Source organism: Tauraco erythrolophus, chromosome 4 (genome assembly GCF_009769465.1).
Source record: "Tauraco erythrolophus isolate bTauEry1 chromosome 4, bTauEry1.pri, whole genome shotgun sequence".
Classification (NCBI taxonomy): Eukaryota; Metazoa; Chordata; class Aves; order Musophagiformes; family Musophagidae; genus Tauraco; species Tauraco erythrolophus.
Window position 1 is genome coordinate 62,240,707 of NC_141468.1, and position 22,511 is coordinate 62,263,217.

At 41.0% G+C, this 22,511-nt stretch overlaps 1 protein-coding gene across 3 annotated transcripts in view; it reads left to right on the forward strand.

Annotated features, from left to right (window-relative positions):
• LARGE1 (LARGE xylosyl- and glucuronyltransferase 1) overlaps positions 1–22,511 on the forward strand; it is a 204,591-nt gene that overhangs the window by 94,808 nt on the left and 87,272 nt on the right. The window lies entirely within an intron of this gene.

Consider the following 22,511-nt stretch of genomic DNA (forward strand, 5'->3'; position numbering starts at 1 on the left):
ATTTGTGAACTCTTTCCTCAACAATGTTCCATATAGAGTGATTGACAATGCTGATTATCTATGTAGTTTGTTTTATTGGTCTAATTATTTGGGACAGGTGAGAGTTTGATTATACAGTAAATGATAAAGAATTATGAGGATGCTCTGATGACCTACCATTCAAGCACCTGTTGATATTCAATACTTGGAAGAACTTGTTTTATATTACTTTTTATTAATAAAACCTAATTATTACTTTCAGTATAACATTTCCATGTTTCTGCTGAAAATAAAGTTAGGATCATACTTGGACTGGAGAGGAGAGTGAAGGGGGTAGATTTCTACATGTGAATAGAAATAAGTTACTGCTTGCTCCTCTTAATGAGTTGATAATGAGTTCTGGATTTGAAATATCCACCAAAAGTAATTTTCTCTACCTACACCCATTTCCCACAGCTCCTTGAAAAACTCTTTGATAGTTTGACCAAGAAAGCCACCTTCAGAGTAACTGTGTAAGGAGATGATCACAAAAAGTTCCCCACTAACCTGTCACAAAACAAGAGCACTTTCCTGGCTAATACACTGCTAAAACCATTTAATTCTTCCAGGCTCCAGTGTTAACAGCTTTTCAGAGTCAGACACGTGCCCTAATGTTCTCTCTTGCCCTCAGAATATATATTGGAGTGCTGGTAAGTGCAGAGGCATTCCAGTATCCTGGTTTGAAGGTTTACAGCCTCGTAAAAGTGTAGCCTCGATGCATATCATCAGCTCTCTTAAAATCACCTCAAGCAAAGTCAGCCTAAGCAAATGGGACTGTTTATTTACAGAAGCCAAAATAAACCACTCTGTTAGAAAGGTGACAGAAAAAAGAGCACGTTTACCATACTTACTCCATTCTGAAATCCATAAAGGCCTCTTTGCTTTTCGAAGTACCCAGCAAACAGACAGGAGCTGTTATCTTCAGCTCTATGGTCAAAGACTGGGTGCTATTACTTGCTTCTCAGTGCCTTTGTTTTCCTTTCCCTTCTTTGGATACATTGATGTCCCTTCAACAGGCCAGAAGCAATCACCTTCTTAACTGAACTATTCACAAACTTGCTTCCTTAAGAAACACGATGTTTTCCCTCCTCTTCAGATACTGTTCAAACCTCTTTACCAAGCCTTTCCCTACACTGAACCTTCAGTTTCATATAAACATATACCTCAATGACTATAATTTACATGAATGTATGCATAGGGAGTAATGCTGTGCTATTGTACTGTCTCACTGTGTGCTACTGTCCCATTAATAGTCATATTTTACTGAATATGGAGTATTAACATGATGTAGCAGGTAAAGAAATACGTGTCAACTGAACTTGGGCACTGAGCGCTGCATGGTCAAAGACAGCAAAATCTGAATTAAGGCTATGAGGAGGATCTTCTCCTTGCTTACATTTTCTGCCATAGGTTCAAAGAAGGTCCTGTCCCTTGCTTTTTACTGGGGAAAGAAACCAAGCATAAAGACTGCTTCTAAAGAAAGGAGTATGGAGCAGGGGCAAGCCTAAGATTGAAAAAAAAAAACACAAACGGAAAATATGGAAACGTGGAGAAGGATAACTACTGGAAGTAAAAAAGTGGGTGTAAATCAGTCTGCATAGAGTTAGGCAAGGTTGTTCAGCTGATCAGAGGTGTGAAAAGCTCTAACTTACACATGGCAACAGAATTCCTGTGCTACTGCCAGCCCTCATAACATACGTATCACAACTCCCAAATGTATGATTTTGTAAGTTGTCCAGTCTGTCTTTTTAATTCTGGCTGACCTCCACAATTTTTTAATCCTGGCAATAAATTGGTCAGTGTCTACATCTGCTCATCTCCCAGATGGTCATGCACAAAGAAAGAATTAATGGCACAATCCCATAGACCCAGGAGCTGATCAGGGTGGGAGAGGACTTTGAAAGGCATGTACACCCAAAATAGCAATCCTAAATGTTAGAGAGGAGAGAGAAATGAAAGTTTCCGAGCACAAGCTTGTTCTCCAGCCTGTATCATAGGGTGCAGCCCCATTAGGAAAAGACTCAATGGAAATGGATCATCCTGGAAAGCAAGGGCAAGTGAGTTGGAAAGATGCTGTTGCTCTTCTACTGCTTTGTAAAAGACTGTTTTAAATCATATGGTGATTCTCAATTTGTCTTCAGTGTCTTCTTATTTCTGCTGCCAGCATTACAGAAGATTTAAAGGAAATGTAATGTCATTAGCCCCAAATATTCCTCTAAAGGATCTGTTTTTATACTAATGTTTTAATCCCCTTCTTATTTCTCCCTCAGAAGTCCCAAGTAAGTTTATGAAGATTTCTTCGGGATAATCTGGTGTGTTTGTTGAAATGTTACTTAAACAAAAGAGAAGTAGAACTCCTATGAAAGGTAGATCTAATGTCCAAAAGAAACTGACACTATACCCAACCCCAGCTTGGAAGGCAGCTTTAAAACCACAAGTTCTCCTTCTAGAAATGTTCAAACACCCAGTTTTTGTCTAGAAGTAGCCATCATAAACCTGCTTACACCAGGACATTTTTTGAGCAAATAGAAGAATTTTTCACATCAGTGTGGGAAAGGCAAGAGTTTCTTTCTGCAGGTTGCCGCAGGATAACCAATAAGATACTCCAGCACAGCCTCTTCCAGTTTACAGCCAAATAGATAAAGAGGGACACGGTCCTAGAGTCTGAGATTCTTTCTGTGCCCAGGAATACTTTTCTTCCCACCAAAAATAGTGGTAAAGAGAGACCAGTAGTTCAGATTCCTTTTTTCTAGGACACCACGCTTGGAAGAAACTCAGATTCAGGATTGTCTTGCAATTTAACCAGATCCAATTTGCTGTGTAGAAAGGCCCACAGTATGTTTTAAATAGCACCTGGAATACCCAGTATTCTTGTTCTGCAAAGGTTCTTCTTCCTGTCGTGTTAAGAGTTGCTGAAAAGATCAGGCCTTTACATAGTAACTTAATATTTTACATGGTAAAGCTACTATTACATTCGCTCTGTAGATGTAAAAAGGGAGTAGAATTCCTCTGTAAATGATTGCTCTTCTGCCCTTTTCTGATAAGCTCTTTGCATACCCCTTTACAATAAATGATCCAACTATTCTGTAACTGAGTGCACAGATTAGGGCTGTAGGCACGTGATTTTATTTGAAAATCTTCTCTTTGAAGTGGCAACCTTAGGCTTTGGGAGAAATTCTCACCTCTCTTTGGTAGCCTGAAACAGTATCTCTCAAGCCATGTAGCATTTAAAAATTTCTCTTAGCAGTTACTGTGGGTTGTATAATTATTATGCCTTTTACATGCAAGCTTCGATCTCTCTGCATAAATATGTCGTTGGGAATCAGTAACTTATAAATTTCAAGAGTCAGATCCAGCTTTTCAGCTGGGATTCGGACATTTCTGCTTTAGCCTCATTCTTTCTCACTCTCCCAAAGATAAGCAGTCTGTTTCTCTGGGACAGATATATACCTCCAAAATATTGACTTCAAAGGTATGAGTCTGCAGTCAGTCTGGTGAAGATAACCTGTCATGCATGTTTTCTGTGACTTAGTTGACACTGATTATGTTTTCTATTCATCTTTCACTGGATTTTGACAGTTCTAAACTTGAGAAGGCATCTAGCCTGAGGGCAGAAGAATGAGACAGCAGATCATATGCATTCTTGGATGAGGTGCTGCAAAGTGTTTCAGACAGCAAGGATTAGTGTAACCAATACGCTTTTATTGCAGAAATTGTGTGAATTCTTCTGAGAAAAGAAACAGTCCAAAGCTATGCTGTCTCCTGTCAGTCTTAAAGTTCTTTTAAAGACCACATCAGCTAATTTTTTTTATTATTCTTGCTCACTGAAACTCTTGATATTGAAATGTGGGTTCTTTTATCCAAAATTCTGATTTTTACATTAACTATTTGTTAAATATGGATTCTCAAGATCATTCATTGTAAGTGGTATTTGGGACCTGACTATAACATTTATCATAATTATTTGTGTTACAGGTTGCAGTTCCAGTCAGGATCACAGCCTCTTTGTGCTGGGTGCTGTACGTATACATAGCAAGAGACGGTCTCTGTGCTTTGCCTAGTGTCAGGTGACAGTTCTTGTGTCTGCCTGGTTCCTTCAGGCTGTCGCTATGTGTGAGTCACAGCTGAGACCCACAAATGAGACCCAAATAACCCCTGTAGAGATGAGTTTTGAGGGACTCTGCATTAAGTTGAATGCCACATCTAGGGGCATTATGTGTTTCTAAGTACATGTCGTAACTCCGAGGCTATATTGAGCAGTGGTGTCCTACTACTTTGTTACTCTCACAATCCAGCTAGCTGATATGATGAATATTTTAAGTACTTTTAAACAATAGAGACTGGATAGTACAGAACTAGTGTATTTCAAATAACTCTACTTGTAGATTGAGTCATCCAGAGAATATAAACTACAATTAGTGTTCATTTGTGCAAGTAAGTCTTCTCTGGAAAGCTGATGAAGGCAGTAAGGCAGAATCATCTACCACCATTAACCGAGCATCCAAGAAGAAGAATAGCAAACTTGATAGGAAGACTGAGATTCCAATATTCATACTTTGCATGAATAAAAACATGCTATAGAAGCTGTTTGCTTTGTGTCAAGAGCTCAAACAATGATAAAAATCCATACCGACATCATAAATACCAGAAAAGGTCAACAGCGATTTTGGTGCAGGATCAAGTGCCCACAGCTGAAGAGAAATTGGCACATAGTCAATCCCAAACTTAAAATTCGCAAACACTGAGTATGTAGGTGCCTTGGCATAGTGCTCTGCAGAATGCCTGAGGTAGCAATCTAGGTTCATGTTATTTTTGCAGCTTCTTCAGGAAAAAGAGCGAACAAACAAACAAAAATTACAATCATCACAAAATTCAACATCTTGTGTAGGTGGTTTAGTAATTATATTCCTACAAAAACTATTATGTATAAGGTTGTAATATCAAATGCATGCATAACTTTTCATTTGTATGTGAATTTAGTGTGCCAGAAAGTGAGATGCTGATGGCACCAGTGAGAGTCAGGCAGAGTCAGCAAGTGCTGTATAAATTTCCTTGAATTTGGCTCTATCAGTGAAGCCCCATTTTAATAAACTATACCTGTCATAGACCTAGGCTCTTCTTCTGCAAAGATTGTACTTTTTATAGGTATGCTCTTCTTGTGGTGATGTAAAATATTCAGTTGCTGAGATGAAAACTTAAAATTCATTGTCACCTATGGCTGAAGCCAAGATTTGAGCCACAGAATTGATTCTGGGCAGATTCTGTAGTTCAGTCTGTCAGTTTACACTGAGTAAATCATTAAAGCTTCCACAGATCATTTTGAGACAGGATCTCTGCGGGCTGACACACTGTTTGTGTTAAATCCTGCAGAGATCTTTCTGTTCCTTCTGGTCAGTAGAATAGGTTTTCTTTTCTTGCTCATCAAGACAAAGGCATTAGCAATGTGCACCTTAGTGTGTGTAAAAATCCATGGTATGAGTCAGTCTTTTTGTGAAGGAAACAGGATCACATTGTAGCAGAGTGTATTAATAAAATTGTCAGGCAGCTATTAAAATAGCTTACAATTTTCTGAATTTTTATAGGTGTCTAAAAAGGCCGAATGGCACTTGTCTTTCCTCATAAAAGGAACATCTGTTAGTTTCTGAAAGACTTGTACAAGTGTTTAATGGTTAGACTACAGTACATAGCTCATCCTAGGGTTATTCCACAAATGAAATACCTTTTCTCTTTGAAAAGGTCCCTGTGGAGACTCTACCTGCTTAAGATTTTCTATTCCTGATTGTTCTGTCACAGCGTTTTCTTCTTTTCTGATGTAAAACCTTTGAAGCCTCATTGATAAAAAATCCTGTTTGTTAGTTATAGCTGATAGGAATGTTGGGGTGTGTCGTGCTCCTCTGTCTCACGATGCTGCTGTTATCACCTGTGTGTGAAACTACAGGAGTGAACACTGAGTTGCAGTTTATCTTGGTGCAGAGCCAAAGAAAGTAAGGATTTAGAATATTCAGAAAAAAGACAAGTTTGTAACTGTGATTGGAGGTTAATTTTGCTGATTTTAATTAGGAGGAGATCAAGCAAAGAGATGGGACTTACTGATTCTGTGGGTCCAAGGAAAAACACTTCTGTTGCTCCACCCTTGTTGGATAAGCTGACTGGCTGGAAGTCCTTTTTTTTTTTTCTTTTTTTTTTTTTTTCCTAATTGCAGTTTGCTTTGCCATGGTATTCCTTTAGGCAGTATGTAAGAAAGTTGACCTCAGTAAATGAGCTCCAGGGGAGAGAGTTTATTATATGGATCAGCATGTGCACATTCTAGTTTATGGGTTTTAATGTGACAAGGGACATAATCAGAAAATTCTGATTATGAATTGCTGCCAAAAGAGAATGGCTGCAGTTTCTGAAACATCTGTAGTTCTTTTTTAGCTGAATGGTTCTTTGTCTGTTTCTGCCACCAGGCAGAAATATTTAGAGGTGAAAGGCCGACAGTGCATAGAAATTGTGTGTAACTCATGGTGAGAGAAATTCTAAAATAAAAGAAAATAAAATAAAAGATTTGGGTTCTTTATTTTTCCATTTTGATTTCCAAGGGATACCCTTTGGTCATGTTTTCAAGCTTTTTACCATGGAGGCTAGGAATGTTTTAATTTAAAATGAAAGCTGATACTCTTTTGTCATCGTTTGATTCCACAACTGGAGCTTTCAGAATAAAAACCCACCACATACTAAGATTTGTAATAAAATATTGTTGGCAACACTGAAATTTTGAGGGCTTTTTTCTACCTTCTCAACATCAATTTAGTGCTTTCTCTGCAATATTTTTCTTCAGTCTTCGTTACCCTGCTACTCATTCTACAGCTGTCTTTGTCTTAGATGCTATGATGTATCAAACACCCAAACTAAACATTGTGTGACTCACACTGTGTTAAAGCTAAAAACAGTTTCTCTCCTCTGAGCTCTTTCTTCAAGATTTAAAGGGACTTTTATTCTATTAATCTCAAGTACTCCAACCGTGGAGAATGGACCTAGAGTTTTTGAATTGTCTTGCAAATATTTATTCAGAGAAATCTGGACAGAGCACGGCATCAGGGGAGCAAAGTGCATATCCCCATCTCCCTTGGCTAGCAGAAGCTGGGACTTTCCAGGAGCTAGAAAATCCAGCTCCCAGAGAGTAGAGTGGGAGAAGGAGCGCTTCTGCTTTGCATGTTTGTTCTTGGCAGAGGAAAAGTGCATTTCTGAGAACGGGATGCCAGTAGACTGTGCTGAAACAAAAACCTGTGAGAACAGTGGGTGGGAAAAAAAAAACCCTATCCCAACTGAAAAGGAGAAGTCAGTCAGGAGTTGCTGTCCACTGATAAATGTTTTGGGTTGATCATTTTCTCCTGCTATCTGTTCACCTTCTCGTGCAGTTATAGATGTGCTCCCTCTCAGATACTTTTAGTACCCCTGCCCTGTCAGCTCACAACTTGTTTAATTATGTGGTTTTTTAGAAGGACATTAAAAAAAATCCCAATGTCTGCTACTCTTCTTGGGTGGAGCACACAAATGAAGTCCATGTACTAATCCCTCTGGGCAGTCACTCCGTGTTCCCTAGGTGACAGTAAAGCAGAGCAAGTGCGTGGAGCAGGCAGCGAGTATGGAGGGAGTGGCAACGTGTCCATCATTCCAATTAATAACATGTAATGATGATTCACCTCTGCATGTGTGAAAAAGCCAAGCAGATCAGACACATGGGTCATTCACCTAACAAATTAAGTTTACTCTAAGGTTTGATAGGTATATTACTAGGACTAAAGAAAGAATGATATTTAATAGATAAGTTTCCATGCCTAAGGCCCTCATTCTAATCACATGCAATCTGTCAAGCACATATGCTTTTCACAGTTCTCTGTGACGTGCATTGTAATAACTTGATATTATGTTTTCTCCCTCTCTGAACCAGGCATATCCTCTGAGCGTACCTTGTTCTGCATTAGCAATCCATATTTTTAAGGACCTAAGGACCCATTTCCAATTACAAAGCTCTCATCTGAGGTTTCACCTTTTTGGTTTCATGCTGCAAATTATGGCTGTAATACTGTCCTTGACAGCACATGGATTTGCATAGGGTAAAGTGGCGTAGGGAATATCTGTCTCACAGGCTAAAGCTGGAAGGTAGAATGTATTGCCCAGAGGTCAATGGCATGATTGTCCCATCAGCAGGATGAGTGCATGATATTGCTCTCTGCACAACCAGGAAAGAGAGAAAAGAGTGTACAAAATTAAGCCTATTTATTATATAACTGAACTAAGGCTGTGTACAAATGCACCATGAGCAAAAACTGTGGACAGTTACATTAACTGAAAGTTAGACATGTAAATGAAATCAATAACCAGTCCAATTTTGTGGAAATCCTAAAGCCTCACAGGTTTCCTTTTTACAAACAATCTAGAGAATCAGGGATGTTTGAACCCCTTATTTTAACCCCTAAGCTAAAAGAAAGAAGTAGGTTTGTCTGTAATGGCCCACTTCTCTCTGCATCTCCCAAGTGTCTTTATTTACCTAAATCTCAAGCTTGCTCTACTCCATGTTCTTTGCAGTAATCTCCAGCTTGCGTTCAGCATGGGCCAAGCAGTTCAATTAAACGAAGGAGCTTTTCTCCTGCTGACCCTTTCCTCAAAGTAAATCTTTTCTGTACTTTGAGACACTGCTAACAACAAGAAGATTTTTGTCCTAGACCTTCCAGGTACATACCAAAAGGTGATTGATAAATATACAGTAAAACTCAGGGACCAAGTGTGTCCCCATCTTTTCCGCATTTTTATTTATTTTATTCCCTGCATTATTCGCAGTGGAAGTTTGGGTTTAAGTGTCAAATATGGTGATCTGTAACACTCTCCGTTGCACAAGTGCTGGTCCTGAAAAGAATTTGGACCTGACATGCAAAATTCGTAGCCACAGTAAAGAGTGTGCAAGTTCATGTCAGTAAAAGAAATGCACATGCGACATTTTCTGGTGAAGACCCAGGCCAATTTATGTTTCCTTTGCACTGCCTGAATGCTTAAAAGGACCTTAGATCTAAGCTGATGGTATTCTTGCTTGGGTGTAAGATGAGCCCTGTGTCAGCTGCATCTGGTCCTTGTGGTTCTGAGATTCATTCTGGAGCTGAGATTCAACATGACAGCAGAACAGCTTCTTGAGAGCCGTTAACTACTGGCACAAATAAGTGAAAGCCTGAAGCTACTTAGACCATGTTTGGGGATGTGTTTTCTTCTATCTGCTTTTGGACTGAGGGAGTTGTCAAATAAGTGCAATTCTGACACACCAAGGGAATTTGTCTGATGGGAAGAGGTGGAGGTGTATAGCAAAGGCGCTATAGCATTCAGTGGTGCAAATAGGCCAGACCATGAACCATCCCAGGCAGAGGACCTAGTACAGGCTTATGGCTTCTGCCCTTCTGAGACACATAACTTTGAGCAGGACCAAAGCCCTACAGTGAAGTGAGCCATTGTACTTTTTCTCATACAAAGTTGTCCTTGTCTGAATCGATACTACCACTCTTCTGTCATCAACACAAAACGTCTGCCAGTTTATGCTCACAGCAACTTACTGAAATGTACATCACCTCCGAAACTGGCTCAGGATCTCCTGAACTTCATTAATTCATGGCATTAACATGTCTTTCTGCACGTTATGTTTAATAGACAGCAATAATATTTCCTTCCTGCATGCTTCAGGATATGATTATTGCAGGTGCCAAATGGCATTCTGCAGGACTGTCTACAGGCTTTATGCCAACCTGCTTCAGAGTCATATTGGCACCAATTTTTACAGTATTTGGATATTCAGGCGTTTTCCCATCCTACTAAGAAATTATGATCTGAATATTGTTACACTGGTGTCCTAAAATCCTGAGGGACCACATCTCAGCTGGTAGATACCAACCAGAAAACATTGGTGCAAACCGGATGACGCTGGCTTACATCAGAAAAGAAGTCTAGCTCTTATATTCCTTGATTTACATAAACATTCCTGCATTGAACTTACAGCTTCTTTTATAAGATAACTAAAAAAGATGTGAATAGTTGGAGGAGCAATCTTTAAATACGCTCTCCTTTCAACTCTAGACCCCCAATATGGGTCACATGTAAAAAGAGTTTGGTGACCTCAGCCAGGTCTGACGTGCATGGAGGCTGAAGTGCATAAGCAGGGCAGCAAAGAGACGTGCTGCTGGGGAACGAATTTTGAGGCACCTCAGCAGAATTAGGAGAGGATGTTTGCACACTGACATTTCCATTATCTTGACCATATAATTCTTTCAAACATAATAATAGGAAGTGGACGTAACTGGTAGGTAAATGAAAAGACAGTGTGGAGATGGAAAGTGGGAGTGAATATATAGGATACTGAGCATGAAAGAACAGGAAGAGAGAAGTGGCAACACATCCCAAATTAGCCAAGATTATTTATCTTGAAATTTATCTGAGATTAGCTAAAACCGGCATATGTCACAGCAAATTTCTCTGAAGCTATATAGAAGCAAGTATATGTATCTAGAAATTTTCTGCATTTCCTTGGCAGCAGCATCTGGCTATAAGAAAAAACTTGCCAAGGAAATAATGAAGTACACAGTAGCATTAAGGAGCTAACCCAGCATTTAATGCAGTGTAATTTTGGCCTGTCCCTCCCACGAGGTGGGTAATGCAGATATCATCCCCACTTGGCTGCAGTCGGCAATTAGTCCTACTGTCATTGGTACCAATTTTTTATTTGTTTTGCTCTATGGTGCAAGAGCTCTTCTTGTGGACCAGCACTTCTAGTCCTTGTTTCTAGAAGAGAGTGGTAAGAAGGCTCTGCATACCCATTGCCATGAAACCAAGTGGTTTTCTTCCTCTTCCTGAAGTTTTGATCAGTGTAACACCCAGTCTAGTTTTTGTGTGGGGTAGGAGGGCTGAGAATGATTTGTACAATTGAGAAGAGCAGTGATGAAGCTTCATTCTTGTGATTTTTTGCTTTGGTTTTGTGCTATTGCTTTTAAAGGTTTAGTTGCCATAACAACCTAAAGCAGTCCAGTATTACCATAGAAACGTGCTGTTGTGGGTGACAGTTTTTATGAGAATCTTTTTTTTTTCATTCTCTCCTCTTCATGTAGTGTCTTTAACATTGGCCTTTTTGCAAGTATATCACAGTGCACTACAAGGATTCTATTAAGTGTCAGAATGACGTAAGAAACAACAAAAATGAAGCATATACTTAAATCTAGGAAGAAAATCTGGGATCATGGTTGACTGAGAATAGACAAAGAGTAAAAGTAAATTCTTGTTACTTAACTTGGAGGTCAGAAGTGTTGAGCTTAGGGCAGGGCTGGCTAATCGGTCTACATGAGTAAATACTCAAACAAAAACACAACAAAACAGGAGTTAGGGTTTAGATTATGTACCAGGGAGTTAGTTTAAAAAAGAACTTGTCATGATAGTCATAGTTATCAAAAGACGGGACTACTTTAATGTTCTCTGCATGGGGCTGCGCCTTGAGGCTATTCAGAGGCTGAAGTGAGAACTGCTGAACGAGGCAGTCCTCTTATAAAGCACTGCTTCATGCTGAGAGCTGGTTTCAGCTGCGTACTGATAGCCTGCAAGCTTCAGGGTGTTGGTTGTGACCTGGCAAGACCTAAATTGTCTGGGATCTGTCTATATTGAGGACTTTCCCTCTCCCCCTGTGGTATCTTTAACAGCTGTGCTCTGCAAAGTCTCTTGGGTTCATAAAGAATGGTAGTAGAGCTTTTCGTTCCACAAATCTGCATCTCCATCTACTTGCTACTTGACTCTCCTAGAGCAGTGGACCACTGAACCATATCAGCTCTCCTAACTTCCGATAGATTACTGTGCATCTTTACTATCAAACTTCAAATTGAAGTTATGGACCAGTTGCAGACCATTTATTCTGACCCAGGAAACCATTGTAGTACAGAGTACACTGTTACAGGTTCATAATTTTAAGACAAGCCACACGACTTACTTGGAAAGAGGGTAGACAAGCATAGCCAGACCGCTGTGGAGATTATTATTGATCAGTATTTTTATGGGGAGGCACAAGTCTATCAGTTTCCTGTAATTAGTTGTATCGATGATTAAAAAACTTTTCATTTCTCATATGCATGTTTTAAAGAACATAAAAGCTTCCAGCTAGGATCTTGCAAGAGTGCCCTTTGCCAAGGTCAAGCAGGCAGCAGGGAATGCCATGAAATTCAGATGTTCTTTATGGTTCCTGACCCCTCTGCAAGCCTAGACAAATCTGCTATTACTTTGTCTCATTTGATCCTCAATCCTCTGGCTCCATTCTGTATTTTCAGCCCTAACTGGGGATGATGATTAGGATTTCCTTGCTGCTTTCTGAAATCCTCCCTCTAACCTATTTGGAGACATGAGATCCTAGGTGCTCCTTATCCTTCGTTTTTATGGTATTGGAAATGCCCTCCATGATCTTGAAGTTTCCAGATGAGATCTGTTTCATCTAATCTAATCAAGATTTGCTGGACACAATTCCCTCCTTGCTCTTCTTCAAATTCTTTCTCTAGTCAAGAAGTTTCAAATGAATAGGTCAAAGGTTAAAGTTAAATGTTGTAAATACTTGCTTCTGCTTTTCCTTTACATCCTGATGATATGTTGGCTTCTACTCCATGAAAAAAAAAATGTAGCCAAACTTCAGAGACAATTTTGTATCACCTTGAAATTAGTTCCTGTTTCAATTAAATTACTGAAGACTGACCACCGTGCAATGAGAATTCTACTCATTAATCTTACTAACTAGCTACATTCAGTACAAATCCATTCTCTGAACAGTCCTTCTGTCTCTAATGCAGAACAAGCTGCCATAGCCTCTTCTTTTTGCCAGTCTTGCTGTAAACTCTGTGGTTCATAGTTGGATTTTATGGCTGGATTAGAAGATCTGCGTTTTCTTTAGAGCTGGACTATGCGCAGGTGCTCAAAGCTGTCATCTTTTCCACTCATTTAATAATTACAAAACTCACTGTTGAACAGGACATATGCATGTATGGGTACTTAAAGAGCAATAACATCAAACCAAATAATAGACATACCCTAAGCTTTCTGAAGTTGCTTCTGCCTGTCATGGTTTTTGGACTGAGGGTCGAGACAAGAACCGAGAGGGAGCACCCACCAACCATGGTCCCGGGCAAAACATGACTCAGGCTTTCTTCATAAAACAAAACAATTTATTAACAGTTACTTAACAGGAAACATAAGGGAACGAAACCGGTTACTTGAGAGGAGAAAGAGAAAACAAGGCCCGATCTTAAAACAACAACCTCCCCACCCCCCTATTTTCTTTTGTTCCTGGCTCAACCTCCCCCCCGGCGGCGCAGGGGGACAGGGAATGGGGGAGTACAGGTCAGTTCATCCATGTTGTTAACTGCCGCTCCTTTCTTAAAGGAGAAGGAGTCTTTACACCATTTTTCCCTTGCTTCGGTGGATCCCCTACTCATGAAGAAAAAATCCCCAAACTTTTCCAACGTGAGTCCTGCCCGCAGGATTGCAATCCTTCCCCATGGATTGCACCAGTTCGGGCTTTACCAGTCTCGGCCTCTTAGGGAGCTGCTGCCACTCGTGTCGGCGTGGGTCGTCCCACAGATTCCAGATGCCTCCACGACCTTGTCGTGCATTTCCATGCCCATTATTAACAGTACCTCGTTGTGCATCCCCATGCTCCACGACCTCTCCTGGGCTCAGGCATCTCCTTTCCGACGTGGGTTTCTCCACGGGCCACGAGTGGGTCTCTGCTCCGCCGAGTACACCCTGGCTGCAGGGGGGCCGCCTGCCATCTTCACACCGATTGCAAGGAAAACCTCAGCTCCAGTACACCTCCTCCTGCTCCATCTTGACTGACCCGGTCGTTGTGGTTGTTTGCTCTTAGATCTTAATCCTCTCTAGGGGAGCTTGGCCTCGGCCCGACGGGCACCCCGGGAGCAAGGTGCTTCCCGAGTCCCCCATGCGGCTCCCCCGGCGCCATCTTGAGCACATGGTGCCGGCCCAGGCCAGAGCGGCCGCCCGGCCGGGAGCCGGGAGCGAGGGCAGCGCCCTCCTGCTCTCTCCTCGCTCCTGAGCAAAGAGACCTTTCCCGCCCCTTTGTCCCAACTTAAATAGGGCAATTCGCAGAGGCGCCAGTTTGGCTCAACCCCCCCCCGGGGGGGATGGGACTCAGATCTGGTGGCACAGGGAGCAAATCCCCTCCCCTGCCACCAGAACACCCCCCCACACACATCAAACTATCACACTGCCTTACCCAGTACTAACACTAAGGCAGCTGTTACCCCTTTTATGAGCTTTGTTGTTAATGGAGCCCTCTATATCAACAAATAATCCTTCCTTCAGTTTCATTACTGTTTGGTTTTTTTTTTTTTCCTGTATTACTTGACTGAGATTGCTGTATGAGGCAAGTTTAGGTAAATAAGCAAGATTGCAGTCCCAGGGAGCATGTCAGGGATGGATATAGATCCAGAATATGTGCCTGTGCAGAGAGAGAATTTGTGGAGATTTCCTTTTAAAGTGAAGCAAAGGTAAGGAAGAGCTGCAGGTTGCAACACGCTCTTTGCCAGCCCTGTAACAATAGAGGAGTTATCCTAACCCACTGTACTCCTCTGAGAGTGTCAGTATATTGGCCATACAGAACATATAATCAGCAGTAGCCTGACCTAGCCAGTACAGTCAGTACCATTTAAGTGTGGGCAGCAAACACTATGCTTGAATATCAATGTGTTTCAGTGACGATAGTTCTTCATGTGCTTCAGGGCTATTTTGTCATTGCAGATGTGACAGCAATATTTGGGCTGTCTTGTTTTTCACCTTTCTTATGGCTTACAACCCTTTTCCTATCTTCCCATCACCATGTGTTTTCTATAGAGCATTGAAACATTAGCAGGCTACACCTGAGGTCTATCTGCAGTTCCTTGCTGAAACACACTCTCTCTGAACTGGCAAGGCACACCTCACGAGATATCCAGGTCTGTACTTAACCTTTCCCTAAAAGGCACAAAATTACGAGGTGCAGAGTCTTATTAATGAAGGCTGTTATTTAGTGATAAATAAAAAACTAGAGAACTTGTTACTGGATCAAAATGTCATAGACACCTAGCACTAAGTGGTAATCTGGTATAAATTCACTGATTCGTTTCTGTTCTGAAAAACTAGTGGATTAACTATTCTGAAAAACTGGTATCTGGATCAGATACCATCTGTCTTTCCATAGTAAGCTTAAAGTCAGCATAAACTCCAAATCATGTGTTCTGGCTAATGCAATAGAAATGTCATCCTGTGCCCACATTTGATTATGTATCATATTTGCTCTGCTGGGTGACTCAGTCATGAACAGATCCTGTATACTGATGAACATAGAGCTATCGCTGAAGTGAGGCTTGGACTAACTTCGTTGAAGTATATTGCTCTAGGGTACCTTGCTATGTAGCTCTGACTTTCACATTGAAGGTAGATGGGAATGCTAATTTCTTGGAATGGAGCTTGGAAGGCAGAATCTAAAGTAGAAGAAATTTGATTTTAGTGATCTCAGGCTATGATTAGTCTTAATTTATCCCTTGGTAGAAGAGGAAGATGTTTAATCATTTCTCTAACAATATGTAAGGTCTCCAGGTTGTCAAAATTAAGAACTAAAGATTGGGTTAGAAATCTCTGGAAAGTGTGTTGAGACCTGGAGAGCACCTTTCATTATGTTCATCCCCTTGTGACCAGTGCTTGAAAAAGCAATGATAAACTCTGAAGGAAGTTGCAACTAGAGTTTAAAGCAGAGACGGGAGAGCTGTTTTTCAAGGCTGAGAGCATTGGGGAAAAAAGCAGAAGTCATGCTTACATGTCCACCCCTTCAAAAATCCACTGAGGATATGCTTCTTAAGATATCCAAAATAGCTAGTACTTTTTGTTCTTCTCTCCAAAGACTGCCTCTGTCTGACCTAGCTGTCAGACAAAACATGAGCTTGTTCCCAGGAGCTTTGTAGCTCTGATGCCTTGTTCATAGAAGGTCCATTGTCAAAGGGTAAAGAGGAGGCAAACTCTTCCAGATGAATCAGAATAAAGTACTATCACAATTGTATTACTAGCCCAAAAGCTTGAAGCACCTTTAGCAATTACGGATACCCATTTCCTGCCTGGCAAGTGGAATTAGGATCTCTCAGCACTATGTTGAAAGCAATTGAATATCATCCAGCGATTGCCATGAGTGAAGTTGTAAGTAATTAGTACTAATGATACTTATGAGGGAAAACAGGTGTGGTTGAATCACGTTTTCCCCTTATAGACTTAGAATATACACAAACTGAAATTAGTTATTTAATTATATATTAGGGTTGTTGCAGAGTTTCTTTATGTATTTCTAGTGCTGTTGGTGAGGAAGTATATTGAGATAGCTGGAAGTTGTAACCATTTCCCCTAAGATCTCACCAAAAGTTTTAATGTAATTGTGTAGAATTAACATACTAAAGAATACAATTTTTCCCCACCAGGGGATCTTGCAAGAATGTGGTGCATTTTTCACTAAAAAACCTGGTGCTACTAATGGAGATTTTAAGGGAGCCATTTATGAGATCAAGCCAAGATCCTTGTCTCATTTACCATAGACTGAATCCAGAGCAACTTCATTACTTTCATTTAAGTTATCCTTGGATTTATATTGGTGAAAATTAGATGAGAATCCAGTTTTTAATTAGAAAACAGTCAATACATGAGATGTACTGTGGGTTTTTTTTCCTAAGACAGCAACAGCGAGCAGCAGAGGTCTCCCAGAAGTAATCTTACCATCTATGTTCAACATAAAACCAGGAAAACAGTTAATCCGGATATGTTTTTTTCCAAAAAATAAAAACCTGTCACAGTTTAACCCCAGCTGGCAACTAAGCACCACACAACTGCTTGCTCATTCTCTCCCGGTGGGATGGAGGAGAGAATCGGAGGGGTAAAAGTCAGAAAACTCATGGGTTAAGGTAAGAACAGTTTAATGATGGAAATAAAATAAAATTATGATAATAAAAATAATAGATTAGGGAAGGAAAGGAAAACAACGAAAAAATATAGAGAGACAAAACCCAAGAAAAACAAGTGATGCAACTGCTTACCACCTGCTGACTAATGCCCAGCCAGTCCCTGAGCAGTGATTGTCACCCCCGGCCAACTTCCCCTACCTTATATACTGAGCATGATGTCTTATGGTATGGAATATCCCTTTGGCCAGTTTGGGTCAACTATCCTGGCTGTGTCCCCTCTCAGCTTCTTCTGGAGAAGAAGCTGGGAAGGCAGAGGCAATATGAGAAGCTGAAAAAGTCCTTGATTTAATGTAAGCATTGCTTGGCAACAACTAAAACATCAGTGTGTTATCAACATTATTCTCAGCACAAATCCAAAACATCGCCTTGTACTAGCTACGATGAAGAAAAATAACTCTATCCCAGCCAAAACCAGCACAAACCTTACGAAACTCTTGATAAAATTCAAGACAAAACTAAGGAACCAAACTTTTGGAAACTGTGAAACGTGGATAAATTTGGTGATCATGAAAGAGGGGATGTGATAGCTTTCATTTAGCTCCGAATGGTGTGGGATTTGTCTGCTTATGCCTGAGCTCTAGTTTAAGAGTCTCCTTTGTTTATTCCGTACGCTATGGCCTATGTTATAGTGGCACAGCCCTGCTCCTGAAATGCCATTGCAATATCCATGGCTGTTGATATTTACTTGCCAAACTGATGTGATTCCTTGTAAATCACAACATCTAGCTACAGGGTGGCAAGAGAAACAGATAGATTTGTCTGGCTATACAGCACAGTTACAAGGGCGTTTTAGATATCCAGTACTGTATAGGTACTGTACCTACCTACTGTCAGCTCTGACGAGAGCTTTTTCTCTCCATATCGCTTAAAGTTCAAGCAAGATGCAGCATCAGAGGAAAGAGGATCTGACTCAAGCAGAGGCTCAGTGCCAGGGAGCCTCACAAGTGAGACGAGAAGCAAGCAGCTCCTGTGAAAAGCACAACAGGTCATAGCTCTCCCTCTTTATTTTCTTTCACCAGTTTCCACCCCATTCATTATTTCTCTCTGTTTTGGTCTCTATTCCTCAAGCTTACCTCAAGCTTATTAACTTGTGCTTTTGCTTTTCAAGTTGTTTTTTTTTTCTTATTTCCCCACTCTCACTGGTATCCCTCTAGGTCTCTCTGTAACATTTCTGATCTGGTGGTATGTGTGGAGTAGCTCTCAGTTTAATGGCACCTACACTGGTAATCAGGGTGCTTTTTGCCTCACTTTCGAAACTGTTAACATTCAATTGGGCAGCCTTGGGTGAAGAGAGCAGAGGAATTTTTAACAGCTTGGTGTATCACAGGTCAGGATTTATGGACCTGGCCAGAGCTCAAAATAAGAAGCATGTATGGCATCAGCACGCACTTTTTGTAGCTGTGAAATAACTGCAAGATTCTGTTTTATTTTATATGCCATTCGTCCTTTCCCTCTCTTTTTATTTTAAGGTTTAATCCTCTCCTTAAAATTTTCCTAAGTCATGGGTTATTATTTTCATAGCCAGTTCAGCCGTTCCATTATGAATGCTTCTGCTTTTATGCTGAGCATCACTGTAAAGGATGTATCTCTGACCCACCTCCACTGCTCACTAAGTCAACTGCCTTTGAAGTATGTGTAATAAACTTTCTCTGATGGTAAAAAGAAAAGCCTCATTAGTTCCGGCCTATATTTGGGAGGCACCTCTAATCCACACTCGTTCTGCCTCTTTCTTTTTAATGTTTAATTATTGATACGCCTTACCTGACTCATGCAGTCTTATAGTGGTGAGATTTTTCCTGCGTTTTCCCAACCTCCCTTAACATTTTCACTCCCTCACTCAAAGCCTGGGCCTCATTTACATGAGGGTCTGTGAAATGTTTGGCAAAAGACCAGAGCGAAGAAACCCATGTGCAATAGGTTGTGATGGCTGAATGGGGCAGGAATCAGCTTTGCTTAGTGCGGTGCTTTGCATTGGTACAGCCACACTGGTGCCTGGAATTTGGGCGAATCCTTACAGCATACAAGTACTTTTAATGGGGGAAACAAAAATTGTATTGACAGGCAATTATCTTACCCTCTTATAGCATTTGATATTTTCCCTCTTATTAGACGTAAAGTAAGAGGAATTGGTTAAGATACCTAGTTGACAGAAGCAACATTCTAATAGCAAGCAGGCTAGTTATTCTTTTTGTTTTGTTCACCGTAGTTGAATTATTTAAGTTGGTGTATATTTTTTTCTTTTTTTTTTTTTTTAACATGTCAGGTTGTACTGGGCCTGGCCCGAATAAATTTTCTTCATAGCAGGTCGTATAGCGCTGTGCTTTAGATTTTTGACCAAAACGATGTTGATAGCACACTGATGTTCTAGCTTTTGCTGAACAGTGTTTGCACAGCATCAAGGCCTTCTGTTTCTCTCTCTGCCCCCGCGGTGAATAGAGTGCAGGGTACTCAGTAGACTAGGAGGGGACACAACCAGGCAGATGACCCAAACTAGCCCAGGAGATTTTCCATACCATATAAGGCCATGCTCAACAATAAAAGAGAAAAGAGAGGGCTTTAGGGGGTTAGCCATCTTTTGCTCGGAACCGGCTGGGCATGTCTCCCCACCAGAGGTGGTGAGTGATTGCTTTTACATCACTTGCTTTGATTTTTTTTATTCCCTTCTCACATCTTCCACTTATCCTTCACTTATTAAACAATAACTTGTTTTTTTATTTGCTTGTTTTATCTTGACCCCCAAGTTTTCTTGCTTTTATTCTTCCTTTCCTCTTCCCCATCCCACTGAGGGGGGCAGGGAAGTGAATGACTGACTGTGTGGTACTTATCTGCCCACCAGGGTTAACACATAACACAGATATAAAAAGCTCTGCCAGCTATCATCAGTGTGGGACCAGTATCTCTTTATCTCTATTGTATCTTGGCTGGCTGCATGAGCATTTGATGGCAACCAAAGAAATACCACTTCTGTTGCAAAACCCTGGCATTGGAAAAGATACATATAGCTGTGCCAGAGAAAGTAAAGGTGTCATAGTAGCCTTCTGCACACAGGAGAAAAAATCCCATGTGAGAAGGAGTACATGGACCTGAAATACTGACTTCTAGAGGTTAGTTTCTGAGACCTGCCTTAATGGGAGTAGCCTACCATGGTAAAACCCTCAAAGATCGGGAGACCTACTTAAAAATCACAACGTTAAGAAAAAAGAAAGTATGTAGTTCTTGTTTGTTGTCTGGCCCATTAATGTTACACTTCTTGCTTTTCATAGCAGTCATAAGAGCAAAAAGATTATTCTCTGAAAAAAGCAGAAGAAAATCAAGTTTTTCCCATTATTAGAAACTTCTAGAATATGCAATAGTAATAAAGAGCCCCAAGGTATGGTGGGGCTCCTGCTACCTAGCGCCACAGAAGAAAGAAGATATTGGACTGCAGAAACATAATTAATTTACAGGAATTTTGTTTTCCAGATTCTTAGAAGCATTTTCAACCCCTGCCATAAAGCACAGTGTATTCAAGAAATTTCACAGTAGGACCAAAGTTCTTTGACAGATACTGCAGGGACATTTTGGTCCTCTAAACCCAACTCAGTTTATCAGGGCACAAGAGCAGTAGGTACTGAGATCTTAAAATATTTAAGAGGCAGCATTAAACAACAAAAGTGATAGTATGGTTATAATACCACTCTTAATAGGCACTGGAACAGGTTGCCCAGAGAAGTTATAGATGCCCCATCCCTGGAAGTGTTCAAGGCCAGGTTGGATGAGGCTTTGGGCAACCTGGTGTAGTGGAGGGTTTCCCTGCCCATGGCAGGGGGGTTGGAACTAGATGGTCTTTGAGATCCCTTCCAACCCTAAGCATTCTATGATTCTATGATTCTTTCCCCAACAAATAACAGGAATCAGGGGAATATTAAAATAGGAGGTTATTTTTGCCTTTTAATTGGTAGTGCTCCAGAATCCTACCCAGGACACACCTCACTGGTATAGGAGCTATGTGATTTTAGTGTATGGGAATTATGTGATAACCTATCAAATACATACCTCTATGAACAGAATCAGCTCAAAAATAGAGTAATTGATGTTTGGCGCGATCAAGCCTTTGCTACTGTTTTTGAAAGCTCTTGTTCCCCATGCAACTCTTCTTTCCCTTAACATTGCACAGTAAACTCCATGTAGTGATGTCAGCAACTTACCTCTTTACTCGTTTGGAAGAGTCTTTTATAAATCTAAACCAGGGAGCTTAGCATGACCACAACGAGGTGAAGCTAAGGTAAGAAACCTTGCCTCCTCGCAAGAAGTTTTTTGATACAAATCCTCCATTTGGATTAAAGTTGAACCTGGTGCTGACTAGTCCCTTTAGCTCAGGCACGTTCACCCTTCTCATTAATTATTAAAGTAGGATCTTTTATTGATAGTGTCTTCTGTCTCTGCTGTTCAAGGAAACAACTTATCTCAACTGAAACCACCTTCTCCCCAAGAAAAGAGTATGCCCCCCTTTAAGCTAGTGTGCAGAGGCATGTGGCATCAGAGGGGGTTAAACAGCCAGATGTGCTTGGCAGGCAACTCTTGTTAACCTGCCAGTTGCCTAGCAGGAAATGGGTAACCTGCTGACTTTCCCTGGAAAGGGCTTGGGAAGCTACTGAGAAAAGCCAGAGGTGTAACAATAAGAAGCCGTGCAAAAGAGGCATCTCTTTTTCACAATGTTTCCTTTAGCTTTTACCTGCTATGCTTTTATACTACTACAACTGACACTGAGTCTGGGCCCCTAGGAAGAAAAAGCCTGTCTCTGATATCCTGTCAAATCCCTAAATAAAGACCCCTTGCCAGGGAGAGGGAGCCAGTTTGGACAGTTTTTCAGAAGCGCTCTTATTAAAATCGGTGTGAGTTGCGGGTGTTCTGGCTCCTTTGAGAATCCAGGCTCTCTGAACAGCATTCACACTCTTAGCAGCTCTCTTATTTTTATCCTTTATCCTCTACTCACTCTCTTTCCCCAGCAATGTAACCCTCAGAGACCATGTGCACCTGAGGAAGAGGAGTAAGGGCAAAAGGTTTAAGGTAGCCAGCTCAGGAGCTGTTCTCCCTTTCCCAGTCACTAGAAATGAGTAGAAGGAAGTCTTCCATTACCAGTCTGCCAAAGCTGTAGCTCCTGGTTCAAGACTAGATTGTGCTATGATTAATGAAATGTGTTTAGCAGTCTCATTTGAGCTTTTAATGGTCTGTTATCCGCATTATGGCTTTAGCATACACCTCAGCATGATTGATAGCCTGTTTGGGAGTAGGAAGCAGGGTAGAGGGCTGCTTTGAGGTGTACACGCTGAACAGAGGGAGGAGTTAGCTTCTGGAAGTCCTGTGTGGATCCTTTAGGATATGTCTCTATGGGGGCCAATACAAGCACGTGTACCTGAGCTGGTGAACTGCACTAGCGAAGCACTGTGTCGGGCTGATTAGTCCTACTGAGAAGCG